At 43.7% G+C, this 22,380-nt stretch overlaps 1 long non-coding RNA gene across 1 annotated transcript; it reads right to left on the bottom strand.

Moving 5' to 3' along the window:
* Nucleotides 1-15,409: 15,409 nt before the first annotated feature.
* Nucleotides 15,410-22,200, bottom strand: LOC144893298 (uncharacterized). Its single transcript, XR_013624342.1, has 2 exons — nt 21,796-22,200; nt 15,410-17,180 (listed from the first exon to the last, which is right to left on the bottom strand). It is a non-coding gene; the product is annotated as an uncharacterized LOC144893298 (long non-coding RNA).
* Nucleotides 22,201-22,380: the final 180 nt, after the last annotated feature.

Raw genomic sequence — 22,380 nt, 5'->3', positions numbered from 1 at the left:
CCCCCGCCCCCTTTATTTAAAACGTTTCCATTGGCTCGGCCCCTTGATTAGCATCTTCCCGCCCCCTCCCTGATAAAGGGGTCCCAATAGGAATTGGAAGTTCATGCAACCTTCTCCATCGGTATACAAATATGCTGGTTGATCATTCACTAGAAACAGTGAAGAAAAGTAAATAAGTCAGTGGTGAAGGGATAGAGCGAGTGCAAGAAGTGGTGAGGAGCTATAGTGAGTGTAGGCAGTGGTGAGGAGCTATAGTGGGTGTAGGCAGTGGTGAGGGGCTATAGTGAGTGTAGGCAGTGGTGAGGAGCTATAGTGAGTGTAAGCAGTGGTGAGGAGCTATAGTGAGTGTAGGCAGTGGTGAGGGGCTATAGTGAGTGTCGGCAGTGGTGAGGAGCTATAGTGAGTGACGGTAGTGGTGAGGAGCTATAGTGAGTGTAGGCAGTGGTCAGGAGCTTTAGTGAGTGACGGTAGTGGTGAGGAGCTATAATGAGTGTAGGAAGTGGTGAGGAGCTATCACGAGTGTAGGCAGTTGATGGGCTATATATAGCGAGTGTATGCAGTGGTGAGGAGCTATAGTGAGTGTAGGCAGTGGTGAGGAGCTATAGTGAGTGTAGGAAGTGGTGAGGAGCTATAGTGAGTGTAGGAAATGGTGAGGAGCTATAGTGAGTGTAGGCAGTGGTGAGGAGCTATAGTGAGTGTCGGCAGTGATGAGGAGGTATCGTGAGTGTCGGCAGTGGTGAGGAGCTATAGTGAGTGGAGGCTGTGGTGAGGGGCTATAGTGAATGTCGGCAGTGATGAGGAGGTATAGTGAGTGTCGGCAGTGGTGAGGAGCTATAGTGAGTGGAGGCTGTGGTGAGGGGCTATAGTGAGTGTCAGCTGTGGTGAGGGGCTATAGTGAGTGTCGGCAGTGATGAGGAGCTATAGTGACTGTAGGCAGTGGTGAGGAACTATAGTGAGTGTAGGCAGTGGTGAGGAGCTATAGTGAGTGTAGGCAGTGGTGAGGGGCTATAGTGAGTGTCGGCAGTGATGAGGAGCTATAGTGAGTGTAAGCAGTGGTGAGGAGCTATAGTGAGTGTAGGCAGTGGTGAGGGGCTATAGTGAGTGTCGGCAGTGGTGAGGAGCTATAGTGAGTGTAGGAAGTGGTGAGGAGCTATAGTGAGTGTAGGAAGTGGTGAGGAGCTATAGTGAGTGTAGGCAGTGGTGAGGAGCTATAGTGAGTGGAGGCTGTGGTGAGGGGCTATAGTGAATGTCGGCAGTGATGAGGAGGTATAGTGAGTGTCGGCAGTGGTGAGGAGCTATAGTGAGTGGAGGCTGTGGTGAGGGGCTATAGTGAGTGGAGGCAGTGGTGAGGGGCTATAGTGAATGTCGGCAGTGATGAGGAGGTATAGTGAGTGTCGGCAGTGGTGAGGAGCTATAGTGAGTGTAGGCAGTGGTGAGGGGCTATAGTGAGTGTCGGCAGTGATGAGGAGCTATAGTGAGTGTAAGCAGTGGTGAGGAGCTATAGTGAGTGTAGGCAGTGGTGAGGGGCTATAGTGAGTGTCGGCAGTGATGAGGAGCTATAGTGAGTGTAAGCAGTGGTGAGGAGCTATAGTGAGTGTAGGCAGTGGTGAGGGGCTATAGTGAGTGTCGGCAGTGATGAGGAGGTATAATACAGGTAACAAGAATCAGCTACTTAAGAACATAAATAAATCAGACTAAGGGTCTTTAGAATCTTGTTCAAGTCGTTGGCAGTGGCTGTCATGAAACTTATCAAGCGTTAACATGTTAGCCAAAATGTGTGCAAACATTTCATTGAAACTACAGCAAATGGATGTCGGCTACATTGTATGAACGACATGTGAATTTTGTCGAGTCACTCATCTTCATTTCCCGAAGATAGAGACAGGTGAAGGTGATCATCAGTGTCGCAATCACCGTCAATCTCCATTTCATCATGGAGTTGCAGACCCTCAAAGCAGACAATATCGCAGGAAGCATCAAATAGCTCCCAACCCTCTTCTGGAGATTGATGCATTTGTTGCTCATCAGAATGTGCCCACGTCCTTGTCACAAATGCTGATGGCCGCACATGGAGAAGGAACTCGGCTCCACATGGTGGAAAACTTCTGGCAGCGATCCCCTTCAATTTGCCGAGTGCATTCTGGGATTTCTTGGACGGACCTTGTCGAATGCAAGAAACCGAGCGCAATTCGATGAGGCGTCATTCCTGAAACCGTCCATGCTACACGTCAATGTCTCAATGGTGTCCAGTGCAGTTTCGTTGACGTTCTTCTCGCAGGCCAAAGTAGCCAACGCCTCCTGGAATTTCTCCCTCGCCTCCAGACAGGTTTCTGACCGAACCAGTCGAACCACTTTGTGCAGGTGGAAAAGGAGTACGACAGCAATATCGGTATCTGAAGCCCTCACAACGACGTTGCCACTGAATTTTGAAGCCGTCATATTTCCCACGATGTGGAGACGCAAGCATATATCTGCTTCTTTATAGTTGCTTGATAGGACCTTGACCTCCTCTGTGACGATACGATTGCTCATTTGAATAATCCGGACCACATTTGTCATCATAAGCAATGAAACCCCGGCGATTTGAGATCATGGCTCCGTGTTCACTTTTTGCCCACTCTCTTAATAAGAGGTCGGGCAGTTGTTGCTAAAAGAGGGCAATGTCAAGGCATCGCTTCGTTTAGTTTTGGATGAGCTTGTTCTAGGTCAGTGATGGAGGAGACTATGTCATCGGAGCCTCTCTTCTTCCGTTCTACATCCTTGATTGATGGAGTGGCATCGGTACCAAATACTATGTCAATCTGCCGATGACATGGAGCAGTGATCTGGATCAGGTTGCATCGAGCAAGGGGGGCATGGATTATTATTTTTTTGCATACAAGATGGCCGCTCGTGTAAGAGCTAACATTAATCACAAAAATACAAACTGACACATAAAACATAAGATAAAGGGAGCGGGAGACAAGATGGGGAGAGAGAGGGAAGCACACAAGTACAACATTTGAGAGCAGGGACATCGGGAGATCTGTGGGAGGGGGAGGGCTTGGGGGGAGGAGGCATGGGAAGGAGGGGGGAGGTATAATGATAATCATGCTAAACTAGAAAAGGGGAAATAATTAATTTCCTTACTGTCAATGGTGCTGCTGTTAACCTATCCGCCCACGCAGTAGGAAATGTTTTGTGTGTGGGGGCCAAGTCAAGGGATAACCTTTTTGTTTTGTTTTTACAAATAGGTCTCATCAGCCCATCCGCCGCGCGTCAGTAAGAGACGGCCGGGTTTGTAATCGCTTCTGTGTTTCTTTATTTATCATTGAGCTTCAATGTGTCTGTCCAGCCCATAACCTTGCTTTACCATTTGAGCTTTTGTCATAAAATATTCAATAAACCTTCATTATGAAAATATGGAGAACACCAATTCATAAATCAATTCAGCTGTTGCTTTCGTCAAGTTTAGTTCGAGTCCAAAGTGGATGCGGACGGGATTTGCATTTTCAGATGCTATATATTTCCTAATGTTGCTCATCATGCAACATTTTGTTGATTTTAAACACAGAATTCTCATTAATGTGAAACATTTGGAAGTGCGAACGTAGAAAACTGCTTCGGACAGCGGCCCCGCCCACAACGGCCTCACTCATCTCCGCCCACAACTGCCTCACTCGGCCCCACCCACAGCGGCCTCGCTCAGCCCCGCCCACAGCTGCCTCACTCATCACCGCCCACAACGGCTTCACTCGGCCCCGCCCACAACGGCCTCACTCATCTCCGCCCACAACTACCTCACTCGGCCCCACCCACACTGGCCTCGCTCAGCCCCGCCCACAGCTCCCTCACTCATCACCGCCCACAGCGGCCTCACTCAGCCCGCCCACAACGGCCTCACTCCTCCACCCTTAAGTCACATAGTCTTTCAAATATGCTGGTCGCACAATGCGTCGAGAAGAAACACGCAGGCATTGAGCCGTGGACACGACAGGTGACGGTGAGGCATTGGACACAGATGACGGCTCCCCACCAGACACCAAACTAGGCTCAACCAACACCTGAGGAACATGCACACTACTCTCACTGCAAATGAGCATGCGGCTCCACAGATGGATGGGCAGCTGGCCGAAACGTGGTCACGGGCACCACAATGGATGAGGGAATAATCGCATGGCGGAACGGAATTGGTTGTGTGTGAATGACCGGACCCGCGAGCCAACAACTGATTCACATGCTGTTTCCAGATAAGTCCGGCCGAAGTACGAACAAGGTAGTTAGCCGGACCGAAAACTCGGACCACAACAGCCGGCACCCATTTCTGTCGGTGTACATAATCCTGTGCCATAACTGGCTGGTCCACCGTGAATGAACGAACATTCGTTCATTCACGGTGGACCAGCGGACCAGAAAGTCATCTACTTTCTCAACAATCCTCTCCAAGAAGTTCTGTCGCTCAAGCTTTTGGGTCTCACTAGGTCTCACCACACTCCCATGATCTTTCTTGGGAAAACCACATTTCCAAGCTGGCCTCCAAAGCCAGTCGCCGACTGGGCATCCTCCGTCGTACGAAGTCCTTCCTTGGCACACCTGAGCTCCTCACCACATACAAGGCTTTCATCCGCAGCTCAATGGAATACTGTTCTCCCCTTTGGGCCGGTGCGCCTGCCTCACACCTAGCTCGGCTTCACGCTGTTGAAACCAAAGCTTTCAGAATCATTGGAATCTCCCGTGATGAAGCTATCTCTGAGGGCCTTTCACTCACTCACTCACCGCAGACAGGTAGGTGGTCTTTCTGTCTTCTACCGACTCCTCTCCGGCCTTGCTCCCCCAGCTCTCTCTGTGCTTTGTCCCCCAAATATTCCTACAGGTCGCACAAGATCTGCCAGCAACCCTCTGATGGTTAAACTGCCGAAATTTCGGCTCTCTGCTCACCTTCACTCTTTCATTCCTCTTTTCTCCCGCCTCTGGAACAAACTCCCACACTCCCTTCAATCCCACTCCTCCCTCCAGGTCTTTAAAACAGCTGTTCACCACCATCTCTTATCTTTCCCCATCCAAAACCTTGATCTTTTCTACCCCCACTAATTCACCCCAGATCCACCTTGTTTGAAATTCCAACTTCTTTCCTGGAAGTCCTGGCAGTGTCCATATGTTTTATACCTCTCCCACCCCCCCCCCCCTCCGTCCCAAGCCTCCCCCCCAAAGCCCTCTCCCTCCCACAGATCTCTCGATGTCCCTGCTCTCAGATGTTGTGTTTGTGTCCTTCCCCCTCTCTCCCCATCTTGTCTACCGCTCCCGATGTTATATGTTTTATGTGTCGGTTTGTCTTTCTGTGTGATTAATGTTCGCTCTTTCACGAGCCTCGATCTTGTATACAAAAAAAAAAAAAAATTGGTCGCCGCAACAACTTCAGGTGCACCAGGTCGAAGCAAATGCAGGCGTGACCGCAACTGTCGGCCATACATGCGGAATGCAGGCGTTTCCTGTGTTGTAGAATGCACTGAATTACGATCGACCTGCAAAAACACATCAACCCTACTCTGCACAGATCAAACTGCTTGGCCTCTACGCAAGGCTTGTTTCAACGTTTTGACAAACTAGATGGTATTCATAGAATACTTACCCTGCCCAGTCAACTTGTGGCGAGCCAACTCCTCTGTTTTTTAAACTTTTAAAAAATTTGATCCAATATGGCTGCCAGACCACGTGAGCGATGACATCATAAATTTATATTCTCTAATATAATTGTTGCATAAATCACGCTCAATACATTTCAAACTGATCAGACTAAGCGTTGTCCCTGAAGAATTATGACGTCATAATTATGGCACCAATGACGTCATCGTTAACAACACCTATTCCCCATATGGAGTTCTTTACAATGAGCCATGTTTCAATTTTTTTCCATGCAGCGGTTTTGGAGATATAGAGGTGCAACATTTTTCGGTTTTTCCAAGATGGCGCCTGTACCACATTACCTATGACGTCATCATTATAATTAAAGTATTCTAAAGGAGGAGGCCATCCTATGGTGAAAATTTCCTGTCCATCAAGCCAACCGTTGGTGAAAAAAATAAAATGATTGGATGGATAAGTGTTGTATTTGTCGAATTATGACGTCATAACGAAAGCACCGATGACATCATCATTAATGTGTCTTATTCCCCATGGAGAGTCGTTGACAATGAGCCGGATCTCAATTTTTTCCATGGAGTAGTTTCAGAGATATAGAGATGCGAAGTTTTTCCAAGATGGCGCCTGGACCACGTGACCTATGACATCATAATAATCATTAAAATATTCTACAGGGGGAGGCCCTCCTAAGGTGAAAATTTAATCTCAATCAGACAAATGGTTGCCGAGAAAATGAATTTTTAAAATGCAGACAAGTATGCATGTACCTGAATGCTTAACCCCGCTTTTCGCTTCGTGAGCGCAGGGTAACTAGATGGTATTCAACTATTCATAGAATACTTACCCTGCGCAGTCAACTTGCTGTGAGCCAACTCTTCTTTTTTGAACGTTTCTTTTTTTTTTTGATCCAATATGGCTGCCAGACCATGTGCGCGTTGACATCATGAATTTATATTCTCGAATATAATTGTTGCATAGATCATGCTCAATAAATTTCAAACTGATCAGACTAGGCGTTCTACCTGTCGAATTATGACATCATAAATATGGCACCAATGACGTCATTGTTAACAACACCTCTTCCCTGTATGGAGTTATTTACAATGAGCTACGTTTCAATTTTTCCACAGAGTGGTTTTGGAGATATAGAGGTGCAACGTTTTTCGGTTTTTCCAAGATGGCGCCTGCAACACATTATCTATGACGTCATGAATATTATTAAAATATTCTGAAGGAGGAGGCGCTCCGATGGTGAAAATTTAGTGTCCATCAGACCAACCGTTGCTGAAATTTTTAAAATAATGATCGGATGCATAAGTGTTGTATTTGTCGAATTATGACGTCATAACGAAGGCACTAATGACATCATCATTAACATATCTTATTCCCTATGGGGAGTAGTTGACAATGAGCCAGGTCTCAATTTTTTGCATGGAGTTGTTTCAGAGATCTAGAGGTGCGAAATTTTTCAAAGATTGCGCCTGTACCACATGACCTATGACGTCATAGTAATCATTAAAATATTCTACAGGAGGAGGCCCTCCTATGGTGAAAATTCCGTGTCAATTGGACCAAGAATTGCAGAGAAAAAAAAATCATACTGATCGAATCAAGCATTGTACTTGTCGAATTATGACGTCATAATTAAGGTACCGATGACATCATCATCAACATATCTTATTCCCCATGGGGAGTACTTGACAATGAGCCATGTTTCCATTTTTCCCATTGAGCGGTTTGGGAGATATAGAGGTGTAGCGTTTTTCCAAGATGGCGCCTGTACCACGTGAGATATGACGTCATATTTATGAATAAATATTCTACAGGAAGAGGCCCTCCTTTGGTGAAAATTGAATGTCAATCGGACCAACGGTTGCCGAGAAAATGAATTTTTAAAATGCAGAAACGGCACACGGCACACATACGGCACACGTATATTAGTCCGGCAGCCAAAGGCCAAATTCTCTGTGGTCAATTTGATCGCATTTCCTGTGGTCATCTTGTATGGCCCTAAATGGTAATATCCCAGAACAAATCATACTGCTCTATGTTGTTCATCTTTGATGATATGATAGTTTGTTTAGTTTCGGCCATCAAAGCGGTAGTTTTGGAAGCTATTTAAGGTGGTTACCATGGCAACAGAAAATCTTAAACTCATTCATCCTTTTTATTGAATTTATTGTAGTCAATTTTATATACCTAGGAAATACAAAGAATGTTCTATTCATTTTATCGTGGACGTTTTGCCATTTTTACCACCTTTTACAGACTTAATGGCAGCCATATTGCTAGTTACCATAGCAACGGTACATCCAATACTTCTTAAACCCTTTCTATCGAAATTATTGGACCCCAAAACATATATCTTGGCCAAAAAATAATTTATCTGAGGCAGAAAACATTGAAATAATAGGAATTTTCGAATTTTAGTCCTTCGCGGCAGCCATCTTGGACGCCATCTTGAATATTTAAAATTGCTCAAGGGTGACAGGCCCACACCACCTTAGATCTCATTATATACACCCCAAAGATGAATAATCAGCAGAGAAAAAAACTATATCAGAGAATTAGAGGTCACTCCCCTTTGTTGCCGGACTGTATAACTGAATGCTTAACCCTGCTTGCCGCTCGGCGAGCGAAGGGTAATAGTCCAGGAGCCCAGAAGGTTTATTCAAGTGAAAAGCGCCGGAACGTTTGGCCGCATGGGCTGATGGGGTCATCCACCGACATCACAAAAATGCATTGCTGCCGGGTCTGACCCGTGGCTTTCCTCCCGAAATCACTCAATTAGTGACGCCATTACCGAAAAACCTATTTTGCTCAATATCTGGAGAACTATGCATGATAATATCATGAATAAAGTGTCTATACCTATGTTTACATTGTCAATAATTACACTGACACCCGCATTATTGCTAGAAAATGTATAGTTTTCCAGGTAAATGTTTAGTTCACCCACTCAGTTAGCAACGCCATTGCGGAAAAACCCATTTTCATTAATATCTGAAAAACAATGCATGATAATATCACAAATAAGGTGTCTATACCCATGTTTTTATGGTGAAATATTACAATGCCAACTCTCGTGCTTGAAAATGTGGAGTTCACGCTGAAAGTTGCCTCCTGGAGTCGTACCATCTCTGTCTTTTGTTACAATGTGGCAAATAATGCATTGGTCTCTGTCCCTTTTTGTTATTCACAGATCATGGCAAATGACGCCCCCGTTTGTATAATTTGCAAAGAAAGAGGAGAAAAGAAACGTGCCCTGAAGTGTTTCAATTCCAGCAACTGGGAAACAGCCAAAAATGCTGCTGGAAGGCGAAAGGCACATCAAAGTGACAAGTATTCGGACACCTCGGAAGAGATCAGAACAGCTGAGGGCCCAGAAGGCAAATATTACCACTCAGTTTGCCTCAGTCGATTCTGTGCTGTTAAGAGAGGAGCACCTCCAAGCACAGAACCATCTGAACCACCTCAGAAGACCACTCGTTCAAGTTCCGATCATCCTTCTACCAGCACGAGAGGCGTCCTTGGACAGGAATGTATTTTTTGTGGACAGAAGAGGAAGAGGAAGTTGCAGAAAAATGAACCCTCAGCCAATGTTTGACCAATGTTTGACCAAATCCAAGACGGGAGCAAGGTAATCCTTCTTGCTGCTAAGAAAAAGTGTGATACTCGGATCATTGGACTAGGGGAAGATCTTATTGCAAAGGAAGCCAAATACCATAACAGTTGTCATCGTGACTATGTAAGACTGCATGTGACGGATGAAGAGCAAACGTCGAATCGGAAGATGCACGTTGAGGCCTTCAAAAACTTGTCGATGTTTCTCGAAAATGAAGTCATCAAAAACAAAACTCCCATGTTGGCGTCAGTAATTTTCAATTTGTACAAAGAAGAGTTTCTTGCTCTTGGAGGAACACAGGATGACATTGATAGGTACACTACACAAAGTCTGATATCGAAGATAAAGGAACGATTCCCGGAAATCCTCGTTGACAAACGAGCAAACAAAAGACGTCTTCATCATTCTGCTTGGGCTTTCTGGAAGGTCGGAAGGGATAAAGATCATCATGGACTATGGATTTGGCAACCACCGAAGGTACATTGATGTCTCTAAACTAGCTGCCATTCTTGAGAAGAAACAGACTGGTATCACTGAAGCACTAATCGGCCTTCATGCCTTGACTGGTTGTGATTTCACATCGTGTTTGTACAGAAAGGGCAAAGTGAAGCCCTTCCAGCAGATGGAGTCAGATGCAGCTCATGTGATGGCATTGCGATCTCTAACAGCTGAGGAGGTAGACGTCCAAGCTGTTACATCCTTTGTCTGTGTGCTGTATGGCTTCAAAACCTCTGATATTAATGAAGCCAGATACAAGGCATTCATGCGAATGGGTGGTGGTGACGAAAAGGAGCCCCTTGCCAGAATAAAGAAGACAAACTGTGCCTCTCTTCCCCCGTGCGCCAAGACACTTGATAAATCATATGAAAAGGGCGCACTATGTGTCAGGAATCTGGAGGAGAGCTGATCAGACAGATCCAACTGGTGGGGCGAGTCCGACAGACTATGGATGGAAGTTGTCTCAAAACTGCTTTGAACCAGACTGGTATCCAGGAAGTTCAGTTCCAGAGTCCCTCACAAGCCCACATGAGGCTGATGGGGATGGCGTGGAAGATAATTCAGTAGATGAGGAAGAGTCAGATAATGCTTGGAGTGAGGACAGTGATGAGAGTGACGAAAGTGATAGAGAAGACTTGTAATGCCAAGAGGACATCAAGATAATTATGTGAACTGCACATTTGCATAGGTATAGACACCTTATTCGTTATATTATCATGTATATTTTTTCCAGATATTGAGAAAAATAGGTTTTTCGGTAATGGCGTCACTAATTGAGTGATTTTGGAGGGAAAGCCACAGGTCAGACCCGGCAGCAATGCATTTTTGTGATGTCGGTGGATGACCCCATCGGCCCATGAGGTCAAACGTTCCGGCGCTTTTCACTTGAATAAACCTTCTGGGCTCCTGGACAATGGGGTGGAGAGAGGGCAGTGCAAGGAGTGTGAGGAAGAGAGTTTTTGATAAAGATAGCAACCCCACCACCAGGACGAGGCTCAGGTCTATTTAACCGGAGGAGGGAGTAACCAGGAAGAGATATTAAGGACTCAGAGACATCTTGAAGGAGGAAAGTTTCTGTTAAGCAGATCAAGTCTGGATTGTCAGAAGCAACCTGAATGGAGAGATCCATCAGGTTTGAGCGAAGGCCCGGATGTTTGAGGTCCATACCGTTAATGAGGAGAGAGGAGGAGCATTGGGTGCACGCAGATTTCCCACTCAAAAGCCACGTTACACACACACACACCAAATTAACATCTGGATGCGGTGAGAATGGTTGAAGCGAAGTGAAAAACCTTGAGCGATGCGCAAAGCGCGCAAGTCAAAATGGCCGACGGCCCATTCTCGTGGCGTAACGGCACTCTGATGATTCTCTCCGGAATCAACCGCAAAACCTGTCACGCAGGTTTATCTGTCACAGCGATGACAACTCTGTCGCAGGAATCCCTTTCCCAGGAAACCCAAAGTTCACTCGTGACCCTCGTTCGCCAATCGTTCGCTCCAGACCTCGAAGCAGCTCGGCTTCTTGTCCGACTCACTCGCTCCGCCTTCTCTTCCTCCTCTTCCTCTTCGTCCTCTTTATCGTCGTCCGGTTCCGGTTTCATTTAAAACATTAACTTTTTTACCTTTTGAAAATAGTAATCTCTATTTTCCCCAAACGACAACAATAATAGTACGTAGAAACAAAAATATTTACAGTTTTTTTTTTTTTTTTTGTTGTTGTATACAAGATCGAGGCTCGTGAAAGAGCGAACATTAATCACACAGAAAGACAAACAGACACACAAAACAAATAACATCGGGAGCGGTAGACAAGATGGGGAGAGAGGGGGAAGGACACAAACACAACATTTGAGAGCAGGGACCGAGAGACATGGAGACATCGAGAGAACTGTGGGAGGGAGAGGGCTTTGGGGGGGAGGCATGGGAAGGGGGCGGTGGGAGAGGTATAAAATATATGGACACTGCCAAGACTTCCAGGAAAGAAGTTGGAATTTCAAACAAGGTGGATCTGGGGTGACTTAGTGGGGGTAGAAAAGATCAAGGTTTTGGATGGGGGAAGATAAGAGATGGTGGTGAACAGCTGTTTTGAAGACCTGGAGGGAGGAGTGTGATTGAAGTGAGTGTGGGAGTTTGTTCCAGAGGCGGGAGAAAAGAGGAATGAAAGAGTGAAGGTGAGCAGAGAGCCGAGATTTCGGCAGTTTAACCATCAGAGGGTGGCTGGCAGATCTTGTGCGACCTGTAGGAATATTTGGGGGACAGAGCACAGAGAGAGCTGGGGGAGCAAGGCCGGAGAGGAGTCGGTAGAAGACAGAAAGACCACCTACCTGCCTGCGGTGAGTGAGTGAAAGGCCCTCAGAGATAGCTTCATCGCGGGAGATTCCAATGATTCTGAAAGCTTTGGATTCAACAGCGTGAAGCCGAGCCAGGTGTGAGGCAGGAGCACCAGCCCATAGGGGAGAACAGTATTCCATTGAGCTGCGGATGAAAGCCTTGTATGTGGTGAGGAGCTCAGGTGTGCCTAGGAAGGACTTCGCACGATGGAGGATGCCCAGTCGGCGACTGGCTTTGGAGGCCAGCTTGGAAATGTGGTTTTCCCAAGAAAGATCATGGCAGATGGTGAGACCCAAAAGCTTGAGCGACAGAACTTCTTGGAGAGGATTGTTGAGAAAGTAGATGGGAGGGTTGTCCAGTCGATCTTTTCGGAGAGACATAGTAAGAGTGTGACATTTGTCAGGATTGAAAGACATGTTCCACATCTTTGACCAGTCTGTGGTTTTGTCCAGGTCTTCAGAGAGTGAGGAGGCTGCAGACTGCCGATCTGAGGGAAGAGGCATGGAGCGGCAGAGAGTGGAGTCATCAGCAAAGAGATACAGAGGATTTTCCAGAGAGTCGGAGAGATCATTGATAAAGACCAGAAAAAGCACAGGGTCGGGTGCAGTGGATGAAAACCACAACAATGGAAGTGACTAATCCGTAACACTTCCCCCCCTCAAGAAAGAAAGTTTGAACATAGTGAAAACTTTCTTTGCAGGCAAAAACTCTTTTAACAAACAAAAGTAAAACTCACACCCAAATGATCAATTCATGTGAACAACCATAATCAACATTCCCTAAAATAAAGCAACAAAACTTCCAAACAACCTACAGAAATTTCCAGAGTTAGTTCACTCTGGATAAAGCATCAGCAACGACATTGTCCCTGCCCTTTACATGCTCAATTTCCAAGTTGAACTCCTGCAAAGCCAAACTCCATCTCATCAACCTCTGATTTTTATTTTTCATTTTTTGAATGAAGGTTAAAGGGTTGTGATCAAAAATCCAAAGCAAAGCAAATCTAAAGCACTTTTTTAAGGAGGCTGAGCTGAGAGCCAGGTTCCATGGTGGTTGGGTGGTGAGGCCTGGAAGTATTCACTGCATGGACGCATTTAGGAACGTGGAGTTCACGGGTTAATCCGTGTAGGAATCTTGGCTCAGCTGCTCCTGAGCACTCGGTGCTTCCAACTCTTCTCTTGATCATAAAAATCATAATCACGGTTGTAGAGTCGGGTGCTGTAGTCACGTGAGTAGTGGTCCCTATCTCGGCTACCACCGTAATAGTCATCCCGTCGAGAGTTGACAAAACTGCGCTGCTGCTGCTGGGAGCCTCCGTAGTAATCACGACTGCGGCCGCCACCAAAACTACTACTCGCACCCCGGGAGCCATAGCCACCCCTGAAACTACCTCTACGTTTTCCTCCTCTGTAGCCCCCTCAATGCCCATGGCCATAGCCACCCCTGAAACTACCTCCACGTTTTCCTCCTCTGTAGCCCCCCAACGCCCATGCCCATGGCCTCAACGCCCATGGCCTCAACCCCCCTCAACCCCTCAACGCCCATAGCCCCCTCAACGCCCAATCTACTGTTATGGTCCAACTATCCAAATCCTTGCCATTCAAATGCTTTTCTGCATCTTTGGCGTCCTTTGTGTTTTCAAACGTGACAAAGCCAAACCCTCTCGACTTTTGCGTCTCCCTGTCTTTTATCAGCAGCACTTCCAAGAGTGGTCCATATTTGCCAAAGATAGAGCCCAGAACATCTTCACTTGTGTCAAAGTTCAGTCCACCTACAAAGAGCTTGCCAACATTGCCTCCATCCATGACTTGTGTGTGCTGACACTTAGTTTCAGGGTACTCGACAAGAAGTGCCTGTGCAAAGCGTGACGTCAGTGCCTTCTCCTTCTCCTCAGAGTGCTTCTTACCCATAGCACGAGTCGCGGCACAGGATGGAAAGATACCCGGAATCTCCAGCTCCAACCATGCGGTGTTATTTTCCATACTAGGCTTTTCAACAAACATCGGATTACCAGAAACTCGACCACTGGCCAAATTATTCCCGATAACAAAAGAGACTCCCTCTACAGGAAGAGTGGCTTGTAAACCTACAGTGACCGGTCCTGACACCAAATCAGACTTCAAATGGATGACATGAAGTGGAGCTTTGACATAGCCACCAACCCCCTGTAAAAGAACACTAACACCAGTTGCCGTCTTCTCTGACAATGGCAAAATGCCCTCAAGCATGAAAGATTGATGTGCTCCTTTGTCCATCAATACACTAACAGGTCTCTTGTTCGTTAAGTCTCCATCCAGTGACACAAACCCCTCTGAAATAAAAGGTTTGTAACCCTCTTGAACAAGGTCATTCTGTGATGCTGTAACTTTGGCATGGGAACCTTCACAAGGCACTGTCCTCCAAGGACGATTTCTCACATTGGCCAATTCATTCGGAGTTGTACTAGTCTGACTCCGCTCCTGATTTTTCCTTTTCAGGGCGTAACATTGGGACATCAAATGTCCAGGTTTCTTGCAAAAAGCGCAAGTAGGCCCGGAGGAAAAACTCGAGGTCTGCCTCGGGCCCCCCAGAAGATAAGTCTGTCTTGGAACTGTAGTCTTCTGATCCCTAAAAGTCGCGGTATCAGATTTGTCCCCATAGTCATCTCCAGGCCGCCTCCATGAAAATTTGTTCTCCGCCCCTGATTTACCATAACTCCCCTGGCTAACTCTAGGCGGGAAGTTAGGTTTGTGGAACCCCATCCTGTGTGTCAAAGCATAGTCATCTGCCACGGTTGCTGCATCATACAACTCTGGTACTTTATTTTCATCCAGATGTACTTTATTGTCCGCGTGGACACACTGTTTAAATTCCTCCACCAAGATCAATTGTCGCAACAGGTTGAAGTCTTTCCTAATCCCCTTCGAGTCACACCACCGATCAAACATGGTTTCCTTCATTCTGGCAAACTCCACATGGGTCTCACTCTCCCTCTTCCTGGCATTCCTGAATTTTTCATTGCCGGTAGGCTTCAGGGACCAATTCATAGGCTTTGAGAATGGTTTTCCTCACTATCTCATAATCTGCACATTGGTCAATCGGTAAAGCCGAATAGATATCTTGAGCTTTACCCACCAGAACACTTTGCACTAACATAGTCCAGGACCCTACAGGCCATTTTAGCATTTGAACCACTTTCTCAAAGTGTACAAAAAACTTGGCTACCTCCTTTTCATTGAAGGGTGGAACCAGCCTCACATGCCTACCAACATCCCAAGTGTTCTAACTAGTTGTCGAACTAGCCGGTGTAGAATAATAATTTTACTTCTTTTCTACTTCAGAAACTTCAGAAACTCGTTTTAGCAAAATCAATGTTTTATTCACTTTTGAGAATTTGTTGTATACTTGAGAATTTGTTGTATACTAAGCCGAGATCTTTAATGAGTCTTTGTTCCAGTCTTTGTTGAAGCTTGTTTGGTAGGTCTTGGTTGAAGCTCGGTCTGTAGGTCTTTTGAAGCTCGTTCAGTTGTTGACCAGTCTCCAGTTGTTCACTCCTCTTCATTCACTCTCCCCGTCCACTCTGCTCTCTGCTCGCAACTTTCTCCTGGTTTTAAAGCCCCAAACTCCTTTGATGTTGCGGAGTATGCAGGGTCACCCCCGAGGTTAAATCCCCGTGGGACATGAGAGCCTGCAAGCGTCTCTGGTTCTCTTGTTCAAAACCCTTATTTGGCTCTTGCTTGGCCAGCTAGTACTTATTTCTGTTCAAGAGGTCAAATACTCTGACCTGCTGAGGAAGAATTTGCAGCCTGTGCGCAGTGAACTGAACATAGGCTATTTTTCTACACAGATGGCGGTCCACGAGCGTTGCACATTTTTGTCTGAAATTAACTCTCCCACCCACCTGCTAGTTCTATGCTCTTTACTCATTCGTAAAGTAAAACATATACTACTTTACACACGATCACATTGAGATATATATATTCTAGCAATACTGTCAATATGAATATTTATTCCCTGACAATCCCCAGTTTTTCTTTTATGTTTATATTAACCATTAATCTAAACATTACCACATTTAAATATTCAAAACACTAATCTGGTAATTCAATTTCCTAAGGCATACACCGTCATTCTGGAAGAATTTTGATCACAATACATTTCCTTGTTCATTGACTCTTTCTATGTTGATAATTCAATTCAACTCATTTGCATAAAGATCACAAAACATTTCACCTTCACCAAAACGCAATAATTTCAGTTCATCATTAAAATAATAAAGCATCTGCAACATTTGGCAAAATATTTGCCTTTAATCAAATATTGACTTTCTTTGTTTGAAAAAAGGGGCGGATCACTTGTGTTTGGAATTTCAGCATAAAACAATTTTCTCCTGTTGTCTTCATCACACCTTCACTATTTGCATAGGATTTTCCGCTGTTGTGATAGCTGGGCAGAGTCAAAGACTGACCCTGCTCTCCATGCAGCATCCTTGCCACTCTTGCTGTGAGCCCTAGTAAATTTGAACAAGGCCTCCATCCAGTTGTAGTCGACTTGCCTCCTCACTCATCGTGAGCATGGAGCAAGTATTGATGTGATGTTGATTTGTCAACAAGATGTGGAGCAGGGATGCCGGATGCATCCGCAATGATGATGTTGGGACCATGGTACTCAGTTGTCCATGGTCCATACCAGGAGCACACAGCAGAATCGTGCACAGCTGTTGTGAAGGAAAAGATGCAGACGTTCGCTTGCAGCTCCATGCTGGCTCCCCGGAAGTTGGTGAAGTAATGACACACGTCACCGTATCCCGTAAACGTTGCAGGTAAAATGTCGTCGTCCTGCAATTGCTGATGTGATGAATGTTCGAGGTATTTGAACACAAGTAAGTGATCGCCCTTTTCCATATGTTGCAGTGTGACCCAGACAAATGGTCACATAATTTTCCCTTGGTGAAGGTAAACATCCATCTTCCAAAGGAGCATTTCTTCATCATTCTTTGAGAAAGAGGGTGTATGCCAAGATTAACTTCATTTTCACAAATTTTCCTTTTTCAAACTTCTTCCCAGATGTCGTTATCACTCCATTTGGGATGTGGTCTTGTCTTTCCTTTACTTAGCCACATTTATATCTGCTCTCCACACAGATTGAATCAGATGGGGTACATTGTAACATGAAATCACTATATTTTATAACAACTTCACACGAATAATATTCAAATCAGACATGTGTTTTACACTACTAAAACTAAGAATAGCATCCACAATTGCTTTCAGGTTCATATAATTCAAAAATTAAACACATGCAGGTGTTGTAACTCAACTCAAAGAAAATAAATGCATTAATAATGATTATATATGATTTAAATCACAACAGGAATATCTAATTCCCGACAATTCTTGCAAACAAGCAAACTATGCCTAATGTGTTATTAGCATAGTCCTCCCCGCTTTTTGTTTTTCTTTAACAGTGTTACTTGTGGTGATATGAGTTCATCGATCGTGTAAAACGGACATAGTGCACAACAAGTTGTTATGCCCTCATTTATGTCAATGACATTCAACATTATATACCAAACTAACAAACTTCTTAAAATGTGTCTAAAGAAAAATCCCTTAATATGTAACATAAATCTGATTATTTGCCTTATTCTGATGCCCCTATCTCCCGGGGTCCATATTTGTTTCTATTGTTATCAACTTCCTATGATCTGTGAATTCGTTCCAAAATACCACAACCATAGGTTTTAACAAAGCTCTACCATACTATTTCCAAGTTGAACTCAAAATACTAGTAAAACAATCAATTCAAAGAATTAACTTCAAAGGGTCAGCAAATTCATTCTATAACCAGATCTAATTTTCCCATCCAATAATTTGCCTTGACACATGTCATATTATAACACTTTAATAAACCTTCAGAAATGTTTCCCATCGCAACAACTTCCCTTTTACAAAGAGGCATGTGTAAATTACATATTGAACGACAATTTTCTCTCAATGTGTTTGGCCTAAATGGCCGCAAAAGTGGCTGCCAACATGCAGTACCATTTTTATCTACCAAGTAAGTGCTCGTCGACATAAGACGTCTACCAAATGTTGTTTGTAAAAACAAATCTGGGATTTCTAATTACATGGATGCACACTCTCAGGACATTGCAGGCTGCTGTTATCAATCCATTACGATAAAATAATTTCTTTACCCACAATCAAATAAGTAACCCAAATTGAGGATATTATCCCTATCACATTCATTTATAGATTCATTTGGTTCTAATTCTCTCTTTGCCCACTGCTATAAGGAAGAACAGTAGCTCTTATAAGTCTTTGTAATATCTCATTAAATTTACCCAGCATTGAAGAATTTATTTACTATCCATTTCCCTTCTGTTTACCAGTAACTTTGTTTAAACTGCATAACTTAATTTGATAAATCCCATGTGTACAGCTACCACTTATTGAAACCCCTACTATTGTAGAAAATATCCAAATACGTGGTTGTATACTCCCTTAAAAGTTGTTCCTCCATTTTCTATGCAACTTAGTGAATACTACTGACACCAGTATGCCAATATAGGTGTGGCAGATTAACAAAATATGTTGCAGGTAATATGTTGCAGGTACACGTAACATCGTGTTCTGAGTGTAAAAAAAACATAACAGCGCGTTCACGTCTGCCCCTTTTTTTTTTAAGATTCAGGTTTTAAGGTTTTAAGATTTTAAGTTTCACAATGCATTTCGTTTTAAAACTCACAATAGTTCAATTCAACAAAATTGTCTTTACTATCTGCCCATATCGTCTATGCCTAAGACACATCCATACATACAGCACAATTTATATGCTGATAAAGGTCAAGTTTATATATGTAAAAATCCATGAGCAGAGTACTCTGGAAAGTCAGTGTAAGACCACTTCCAACTTTGGCTAATTTTGTACTTATTTTGTTTATGAAGCTCCTATCCATAAATAACTGTTATTCTCATATAAATTCTATCAAAAATGGAATCCCAAAATTACTCACAATTTTACTATTAATTAATGGCTGCTCATAACCTAGCACATCAAATCTGTATATTCCATCTCCCTTGACGAAAGAGATAATGTACATAATCAAATTATATTCCTATTTTATTTTACGAATTTTCTGGATATTCTTGTAAGATTGACACACAAAACAAAAACATTGACACACAAACATACACAAACCCAAGCATTATGTATATTTGTTTGCATTTGAACCATCATTAACAGATCAAGATGGGTGTCAATTTTCATTTCAATTTCGTAAAATTTATCCTTTAATGTTAGAAACGCTAATACACAAATAGACAAAAAGTTTATTTTTTTTAGAAAACCCCTATAATGTCACATTGAAATTACCCTTTTTGGTCCTACAATAATTTATCCAAATTGTACAAATTTACAAATTGTACAAATTTTACAACACCTCTATTTACATGTCAGTCGACCACTGACCTATCAGCATGCAAAAAAATAGTCCAAAATGCCCACCTGCTGATCATGTGATGCTCGTCACTTGGTTTCCAAAAAATTTTTCAAAGCAATGTTCCACACTTTGGTAATTGTTTTGTTGTAAAATATTGTTTCGCCCAAAATACTCCCTAAAACCACATTTATAATTGGCAAATATGAGGCTTCCAGAATGAACTCTAATTCTGGATCTTTCAATTCATGTTCCAAAAAAATCCAATTTTGGCATTTAATCAATTAATTATTAATTCGCTAATAAGCAAAAGTAAAATTCATTCTTGCTCCGAAAATTTTTTTTTTTTGAGACAAGAAGCATGAACAATTATTCATGTTGGTCTTATGATTTCATCTGTTGGGGCCTGTCGTCATTTGGGATCTGCAGCAATGAAAGCCTAATCGTTATCTGAGGTACCGGTAAGCACTGGTACCCTTGATCTTGGTTCGTCCTATGAACTCGTCTTCCTATTTGAATATGGACAACATCGTTTCCAGTGTCCAATATTTCCACAATTAAAACATCGATGTCTGTCATTGGCTGGTTTGTCCACCTGTTCACTTGTATCGCTGGGCTGCCTCTCCAGATCCCTGAGTTGCCACCCCACTCCCTGGTTATCTCCTACTGCATTGTTGCGTTGTTGCCCAGAAAACCTATTGCGTTGATTCGTAGTCATCAGGGCTTGAGTCTGTAGTTGCATCAACTTCTCGGCATTTACAGCACTATTTCTGGCTTGAATCCGCTGATGATGCAAGGCGTAATTCAATATTTCTTGCATTGGCTTGCCTTCCCAAGCAATACATTGTCTTTCCACTTCACTCTTCAATTTGGGCAATAGACCATTAATAAAAAGGGGTTTTAAGGCATTGTCAATTTGTGCCCGGTCTATGCCTGAATATAGTCGGAAAACATCTCGCAATCTGTCCAAATAATCGCTAGCATCTTCGCCTGTTTTCTGCTTGCATGTAACCACTTTGTTCCAATCCGTCACTGGTGGCAATTTTTTTATGACCTCTATCAATTTATTGATCTGTGCCGTTCTAGCCTCCGTGGGCATGTCTACCTGTCCATCTTCCGTATTTACCCAGTTGGCCTCACGCATTAAGTTCCTCAAAGTGGTGGTATTAGGAATTAACCACTTTAAAAGTATTTCCATGTCTCTTGCAGTGGGCAACTGAGTTTCCACAATTAAATTGAAGTGGATCTGTTTTGATTGATGGCATACTACTCTGCAATGCCTTCAATTGATGTACCTGCCATGGTCTATACATCAGATCTGGTTGTTGCTGATTTGCCCCTGGAAATTGCCGCTGAGGAAAATTCATAACACCACATTGCTCAAACCCTCCTTGTGAGAGAGTCAACTTTTGATCATTCATTAGCCAATCACATTGATCGTTAGATTGATTGGCATTGATCACACGACCCTTACTACTTGTGTGGTGAAATGGAGAGCATGATAAAGGTATAGCAGCTGGTTGCATCGTTTGCCCACTTTGAGTCGGTTCCTGTGCCCCAATTGCACCCTCTTGGGTAGTTACCTCAAATGGGTCACGTCTTTCACCTGTCCTCTGTTGACTGGAACCAATCGCTGCACTCTGTTCTGGTCTTTCGGCAGGTACAGGTACAGGCACTACCTGTGGCTGATATACAATATTTCTCCGATAAGGTGGAGGAGTTTCGTCTTCCAGTTCATTTATCTCGTATGATCTGGCTTCTGGATACAATTTGGGTTGGGATTGCTCTCCATTGCTGACTCGAAGAGGCATCTGATTTGCTACCTTACACAACCTATGCTGTATCTGTTTCACCTCTTTCTTCAAGCCCCCCATCTTTGCTTTGGTCTCCCTGTCCCTAGATTCAGCGTCCCAGTAATAGAATGGTTGCCAATCCACTTTGAACTTCTGTCGCCCTCTTGCTTCCAATTCTTTTCTGAGTGTTGCCAATACGTTTCTATCAAAAGTGCCCTCCTGTGGGAATCCACTTTTTCGACCTTTCGTCCATTCATACCAGGATTCCACATCTTTAAGTGATTCTGCCCCATATTTCTGATACATGGAGCTGATACAAGCACCTCTTTGACTCAAGTCCAATTGACCTTGTTTAATCTTGCAGAATCCACCTCCCATTTTGCCTGTGTGTGAGTACCTCTTTATACTCACTCAATATATATCAAATAACTACAAGGACTACACATCGGACTACACCTGTATCCACTATCAACTGTGTGTACTGCAAAAATCGCAGAAGTTTGTTCCACCTTATACAAAGTAGCGTTGAATGCGTTGTTGTCTAGCTTATTCCGATAAGCTCTACTCTGTGGTCTTCCAGGAAGTATCTCTCCACCTGTCCACTTGATGACTTCAGGTGATTTCCAGAGAGTCCCCCTGCCCTGTGGCTTTTCCCACACCCCAATCTCACTGATCAGTGTTGCAGATGAGTCTGGATCAGTAAGTCCTGTTAAGGGGGAGTCAAACAAAAATAACCACATAATATAACAAATAACCACTAGACTCACCACCTCGCTCATCGTCCCAGGTTGTCTGCACATTGATGTTTTGCAAATGTCTCAAAGCTTCTTTCTTGAGACCGCACTTTTTATTCATCCATCAATTGACTTGATTAAATTAAACTTAAATAAAATCAGATAAGATTAAATTAATCAGATCAAAATCAATCAGATCAATCGGATCAGAATCAGAATCAATTCAATTATGCAATTTCAATCAATTTATCAATATTCATCAATAAAATTCTAATAATAATATATAATAAAATAATATAAATGATAATATCCAAATTCACATTTATCAGTCTGATACCGAATTGAAACCAATGTCTGATA

The sequence above is a fragment of the Myxine glutinosa genome, chromosome 8 (genome assembly GCF_964187855.1).
Source record: "Myxine glutinosa chromosome 8, kmMyxGlut1.1, whole genome shotgun sequence".
In the NCBI taxonomy this organism is placed as follows: domain Eukaryota; kingdom Metazoa; phylum Chordata; class Myxini; order Myxiniformes; family Myxinidae; genus Myxine; species Myxine glutinosa.
The sequence above is the reverse complement of the archived record's forward strand: the minus strand, read 5'-3'. Positions and strand labels throughout refer to the sequence as shown.